Raw genomic sequence first — 7556 nt, 5'->3', positions numbered from 1 at the left:
GTAAGCATTATTACCTCCAAATATATTAAACACATTTCTATGCATATGAAATTTTATTTTATAACACTACTTCTCAATGTTTCTTCAGAGTGCATCTGCATCAGCTGATGAAAGTGAAGTAGATGAAATGTCATCTGGAGAGGAATATGTTCCCTGTTCTGCATCTGATACTAAAACAGACAGTGAACAGGAACATTCAGTCAGTAGTCCACTGGATGAGTCAACAGCATGTGACAAAACGACACTGGGTGCAACCATATATGATCAGTCTGTTTCCATGGACTGCACAGAAATTGACAATACAACATCAAACACAACAAAAACATCGCCAGTTGTTCAAAAGCCGGTATCGCTAAAGCTGGCCAGAACTTCTGCTTCGTTTGTGGAAAAGCACAATCAAAAATCACACGACATTTTAAAGTACATGCCCAAGAAAACATGGAAGTAGCTCAGGCACTTAGCTTACCTGTTGGATCCAAAAAAAGAAAACAACTTTTGGAAAACCTGAGAAACCGAGGCAACTTCAAACACAACAATAATGTCCTTAAAAAAGGAGAAGGTACATTAAAAGTAAAACGACGAGCAGTTAAACGCACAGGTTTAATACACAACAATTATGAGTATTGTTTGCACTGTAAGGGAATGTTTGTGCGCCAGGAACTTTGGAGGCACATGCGACGATGCAAATGCAAACCAGCAAAAAAAAACACGGCTACTGAAGGTAGAGAGAGGATTCTTGGTATTGCAGGAGTGACAAAGTCCGCATTCTCTGGAAAAATTTATGACGGCTTAATGAAATTATTGAGTCACATGAATGAAGATGAAATCGCACGTGTGGTGAGAAATGATTTTGGGCTTCTTCAGTTTGCTCAATCTCAGTATAATCGGCATGGATTTCAAAAAACGAAGCATGAGTATATACGGCAAAAAGTTCGCGAACTGGGAAGATTCCTACTAACATTGCGCAAAAAATGTCCATCTACCACTTTGGAAGATGCCATGAATCCAGCAAATTTTATGAGTGTCATACAAGCAGTTAAAGAAACTGCAGGATTTCACAAAAGCACACATTCTTATCAATCTCCAAGCCTAGCTTTAAAAATTGGACACTCCCTCTTAAAAGTTAGTGAAATTCTCCACTGTCATGCTCTTATTGGTGAAGACGCAGAGTTGGCACACAGTGCAGAATCATTCCAGAAACTATAAAACAAAGTGGTCAGAATATATATCTCACACAGCATTATGCACCATCAGTGATGCAAAATACAACAAGCCCACCAAATTGCCACTCACTCAAGACATCGAAAAGCTTAACAGCTATCTACAAAGAAGTGCAGAATCAGCCTTCCAGGAACTTGGCCAAAAGACATTGGAGCACAACTATACATGTCTCGCGAAGCTAACACTGACCAGGATCATCCTTTTTAATAGAAGACGTGTTGGAGAGGTCTCCAAGATGCCTCTAAAAAATTTCCTTCAAAGAGATGAGTCGTATGCTTTTGAGGAGCTGGGACTTTCAGCATATGAGAAGCGATTGTGCAAATATTTCAGAAGAGTTGAGCTGAAAGGAAAGCGAGGACGAAAAGTTGCTGTCCAGCTTACACCGGACATCACTAAAGCTCTGGAACTGCTTGTTGAGAAGCGGAAAGAATGTGGTGTTCCACACGATAATGAATTCCTCTTTGCAATACCAAAGTGCACTAGCTATTACAGAGGTCATGACTGTCTTAAAAGATTTGCTGCTGAGTGTGGAGCAACTCATCCACAGTACCTAAGATCCACACAACTGAGGAAACAAGTGGCAACGACTTCCCAAATTCTGAATCTAAAAAATAATGAAATGGACCAACTAGCAGACTTTTTAGGCAGCAAATATGTTATGTTTGTATATTAAATGTATTTATATATATATATATAATATAAATGATATAACTATAAATATATACATGTAAATACAAATATGTACTGCATGTGTGTGTATTTATATATACATAATAAATATACGCAGTACACACATTATGCACATCAAAACTTTTATTTTGGATGTGATTAATCGTGATTAATAGTTGCCCAGCACTAGTAAAAATGTATGTTTATTAATTTCACTTCATTTTAGAATACAAATATTTTTGCATTATTGATATTTGAAAAATTAATTGACAAAGCAGACTAAATATTTGGACATTGTTGTTGATGAATTGAAGCAGATTACAGTTTACATTTAAATTTATTCATTTAGCAAATGCTTTTATCCAAAGCAACTTAAAAACAAAGAACATCAGAAACAATTTATCATAAGATCCAACAATAATCATAGTACTGTTAGTTTTTTTTGTATTTGATTGAGCAGTCATTAGGTGGCTGATCAGCAACATCAGCATTTTGGCCCAAACATCATAACTTGAAATACTGTCTGCATGAGTAATCTGTATATAGCAAGACAGGGGTTTTCAAAATGTAAATGAAGGATTGCCAGAGTACATCAGGGGAGGCACAGAGTAGGGCTGGATCATATGATATATCCTGGTCACAATATAAATTGTCCATCAATGCTGCAATCTGAACCAAATCTATGATCTCATAAAACGATCTGGGGGTGCATGCGTACATGAGAGATCAGGGTTTTTCCTGCATAAAGAATTGCAAGGTGGCCGCCATCGTCAAATTTCGTGCCACCTCTCACTGTCAACAAAACTGAAACTATGTGGCAATGTGCAACATGCAAAATTAATCTGTAATTTTCATATTCAGTCACGTCCGCTCCATTTTATTTGTTTACATAGCTTCACTGAACAGCATCCAAATATCAAAAAATTGTGCATATTTACATTTATTATTTAATTTCTTAGACGCTGTTATCCAAAACTACTTACAAATGTCAGACATTGTTACAAAAATACAAACTAGAATATGGAGGAATTAAGGAAGTAGTGGAAGCAGAGGTTTTTATTTATTTTTGTTTTAGCAGGATGCAATTAAGTGTTCATGGAAGAGGTGAGTTTTCTAGAATATTGTCAGGGATTTGGCGTTCCAGATTGGGGTTGGGAAGATCATTCCACCAGTTTGGAATAGTGAACGAAAATGTTCTGGAAATTGATTTTTTGCATGTCTGTAATTGTACCACAATGCAACACTCACCGACCGCAGGTTTCTGGAGGGGATGTAGACTTAAAAGAGCAAGTGGAAGTAGGAAAGTGCAGAGCCCGTGGCTGTTTTGTATGCAAGCATCAGTGTCTTGAACTTGATGTGAGCTGCAACCAAGAGTCAGTGCAGAGAGATAAAGAAATGTGTGGCGTGGGCTTTTGGGCTTGTTGAAGACCAGTCATACTGTTGCATTCTGAGAGATTCAATAAAATAATAGTAATAAAAAATAAATAAAAAAGATTGCAAGTGACGTTACTTGCGAAAGTGCAGTTGTTCGTGAGTGCAAGTCAGAGAATGCAAGTCTGAAAATCTAGAAAAAGCGCATGTCAGAACAGTACGCAAATATAATGTTTAATTGGCAAGGCTTTAAAGCACGTGCAAATAATGTAGTTTTGTGATTGCGAATAAGTGCAGTGTCCCGTAAGTTTAACTCTACCGCTGAGTTAACATTTGATGTGAATGTTTGTCCCGTTGTAATTGTACTAGAAAACAGCACTTTATTGTATTTATCTGCTGTAAGTATGCCTAGTGTTTTTTTGTTTTGTTTTTTGTTTTGCCCTATGAAACTGAGTTTTGAGAGGCAAACAAAATATGATAGTGCTTAATTGTTAATATGCCATGAAATTTGGAAAAATGAGTTTAAACATTTTTTTTATACACTTTGTAGGTCAAAATGCAGATCAAGTCAGCAGAACAGCTACTTCATATATTGAAGTTAAAGGTACGACTGCTTTTGTTCAAACTTGGCATTGATCACTTTTTCTGCATATGCTGGATTTAACTATGTTGTATGTTTATGTTAACTAACTGTATTTTTTTTTATAGAGCTTGACAAGCAAAAGAAAAAAAGGACATGTGAAAAGACCATGGGCCACATCAGAGGTCAAAGCGGTCATGAAGCACTTTGGGGAGCACATCAGTAAAGGAAAGCTGGCAACTTTACCAGAATGTGAAACTTGCAAAAAGGCAGAGCACCCCATTCTTGATTCTCGAACAACACAAGACATAAGAGACTTTGTTCGGAACAAGGGCATAGCTCACAAGAGACAGTTGCATTTTTAAATTTTATTCTATCTCTTCTATCCTCTTTCACACAATTTGACTGGCACAATCAAATCAAACTTCTGTCTTGTTTGGACATTTTAACTATTGCTGTATGCAGTTTTTGTGCCCTTTTTTTTTTATTAAACCAAAGGTTCCGCAGTGTATGGCACACTTAAAGGGATAGTTCACCCAAAAATGAAAATTGCATAATTTACTTGCCCTCAAGTTGTTCCAAACCTGTAGGAATTTCTTTCTTCTGTTGAACACAAAAAAGATATTTTAAAGATTGTGGGTAACCAGTTTCTGGTCCCCATTGTGAGAACGCAGAGCACCCCATTCTTGATTCTCAAACAATTCAAAACATAAGAGACTTTATGGAAGTCAAAGGGGACCAGAAACTGGTTAACCACGTTCTTCAGAAGATCTTTTTGTGTTTAGCAGAAGAAAGAAACTCCTGCAGGTTTGGAACAACTTGTGGGTAAGTAAATGATGACGACATTTTCATTTTTGGGTGAACTATCCCTTTAATGAACGTGTCTGGATATATTCTAAAGCAACTTCAAATTAAAAAAAAGTTACCCTAGTTTGCATATTGTTCCTGGTAAGCCAGTGTTGTCAGTTCAGCTGTCAAACAATAGCATACTTGTTTATATTTTCACTTTATGAGTTTACTCGAAGTCTTGAGTGTTTTGGATTCATTCTAGTGTTAAGTAAATCATATTGTGCAGTGTTTTAAAGCAGTGTTTTTAACAGACTGTTTGATAGTCATTTAAAATAATATGAGATAACCAAAGGTTCCGCAGTGTATGGCACACTTAAAGGGATAGTTCACCCAAAAATGAAAATTCTGTCATTTATTTACCCTCAAGTTGTTCTAAACCTGTAGGAGTTTCTTTAATCTGTAGAACACAAACGATCTTTTAAAGATTGTAGTTAACCAAACCGTTTCTGGTGCCCATTGTGAGACTTACAAGAATGCAGAGCACCCTATTCTAGATTCTCAAATAATCCAAAACAAAAGAGACTTTATGGAAGTCAATGGGGACCAGAAACTGTTTGGTTAACCACGTTCTTCAAAATATCTTTTTTGTGTTTGGAAGAACTTGAGGGTGAGTAAATGATGACAGAATTTTCCTTTTGAGTTGAACTACCCCTTTAAAATAATGTGTCTGGACATATTCTAAAGCAACTTAAAACAACAACAAAAAAAAGTTACCCTAGTTTGCTTATTCTTCCTGGCAAGCCAGTGCTGTCAGTTCAGCTGTCAGTCAATAGAATACTTGTTTATATTTTCATTTTATGAGTTCACTCTAAGTCTATAAGTCTTTTGGATTTATTCTAGTGTTAAGTAAATCATATTGTGCAGTGTTTTAAAGCACTGTGTTTTTAACAGACTGTTTGATAGTAATTTTAAATGACATGAGTTAATCAAAGGTTCTGTAATGAATGACATACTTAATGAAAAGGGAGGATTTAGAAGTTCTGTGGCAGTCCCTTGTTTAATAAAACTTGGTGTCTTGAAATTGATTTTCTTGCCATTTTCTGTAAGGCCATTTCACATTTGATTCTGCAGGTTAGGTATCTCTCTCAGTATTTAAAATGCATGCTTATAAGTTATTGCTTTTTTGTCCATTTCATCCAAAGTTTTGGACTGGCTTCCTTCATTTATTCAACTTTTGGCACAGTTACTGTGAACGGAGGATTACAATGCAAAATTGCAGAACCATAAAGAAAACATGACCCAACAGACATAGCATGTTTGCCCCTGGTGTTAAACATTTAAAAAGTCCAGTTAGTCTTTTTGGTTACAATAATGTTACAGTTAGCATGTATGAGTATAACCCCCTCTGATCAAATGCATAAGATTTCTTAATGATCACCAGTATAATTGATGGGAAGATGGTAAAATGTAAATGTATTAAATATACGCTTAATAAAATCAGAGAAATATATATCATTAATATCTGTAAAATAAGTAAATTAACCAAATTTTTTTAACTGACGGGTTGTAAAAAAAGTACACCCTTGATTAAATTCAATGAATGTGAAATATTTTAGTACTTAGTATGTCCTCCATACTTTAAGTATACTGCTCTGACCCTTCTTGGCACTGAGTGTACAAGTTCATGACAAACTCTCCAATCTATCCTGTTTAACTCCTGGAAGATTACCTCCTTAAATGCCTTGATCTTTAATTGGGAGTGCTGCTCAGCTTGTCTCTACAGAATCCTCCAAATGTGTTCTAGCATGTTAAGGCTCGGTAAAAAGCTTGTCCACTAAGTTTTTCACCTTGGGAGGGTGTATATACTGTAGTTAGAGTTGAAAACGGAATGAGGAGAGGGTAGCATATTGTGCTTCAGGATTTTTGTATTACATCACACAATGGTGTGTGAATTCATGACAGCGTTGATAAAGCACAACTCATACCTTCAGCACTCATACATCCCTATATAAGAACTTTACCACCAAAGGTTCACTGTGGGAACCAGGCACTTCTCACTGTATTCACTTACTCTTTACATAGCTTTTGCTGGCTCTGACACTTGCTTGGTATTTTTCCTGACTCTTTTTCTAGCAAAAAACAACACTTTAGGTGAGGCCTGATTATTTCAGGGGCCTTGTCAGAAGTCCATTATTGTTACATTTCTGTTACGTTTGCTGTTTGCACACTTAAAACAATGATTTGTCATTCCTCTTATATCACTGACCTCTTTACTATTTATCCTTCAAAGTGTCAAGATTGCAGATTTATTTTTCTTCTGTATGTATTAGTCCACTATTAATGCTTCATTGATGCTGCAGTAATTTCTGAATTTGCAGTATTTCGGAAGCTCATACTGGATCTCTCCAGTTCATTGGCAGCTGCTGCTTGTTTGTCAGCTGCATTTGTCAACATCATCATGCACACTTAACTAGAGTACAGTGAAAAAGAAAAATCTGTCTCCAGTGCAATAACAAATCCAGTACATTGCTTTGTGTTCCTCTACATTGTCTCCGTGTTGTGCAGAAGCAACCACATTTTTTACAGTGTTTGCAGACCTTTATTTATTTTTCAGAATCCAGGATTTAAATGGTTAAAGTTTTGCAATTTCCAACATCTCTAAGAGGAGAGTCACATGAGTAATCTACTGGAATCTTTCATTGGTCAGAAGTGCGACATTATAGTCAGGGGTTTGGCTCGTAGTGGGACAACAGCTTCTTTGGCCTGCAGCTTTTTCCCCCCTTAAAGGGGTCATATGATGCTATTTTAAAGATCATTATTTTGTGTATTTGGTGTAACAGAATATGTTGACATGCTTTAATGTTAAAAAAACACATTATTTTTCAAATACTGTTCATTATTGTAGGTCCTCTATGCCCCGCATCCC

The 7556-nt window shown here is 36.2% G+C and overlaps 1 pseudogene; it reads left to right on the top strand.

Moving 5' to 3' along the window:
• Positions 1-297: 297 nt before the first annotated feature.
• LOC107679302 (uncharacterized) lies at positions 298-1894 on the top strand (annotated as a pseudogene).
• The last annotated feature ends 5662 nt before the right edge of the window (positions 1895-7556 follow it).

This window comes from Sinocyclocheilus anshuiensis, unplaced genomic scaffold, assembly GCF_001515605.1.
Source record: "Sinocyclocheilus anshuiensis isolate Anshui unplaced genomic scaffold, SAMN03320099.WGS_v1.1 scaffold6292, whole genome shotgun sequence".
Lineage (NCBI taxonomy): Eukaryota > Metazoa > Chordata > Actinopteri > Cypriniformes > Cyprinidae > Sinocyclocheilus > Sinocyclocheilus anshuiensis.
This window is presented reverse-complemented; position numbering and strand designations above follow the sequence as displayed.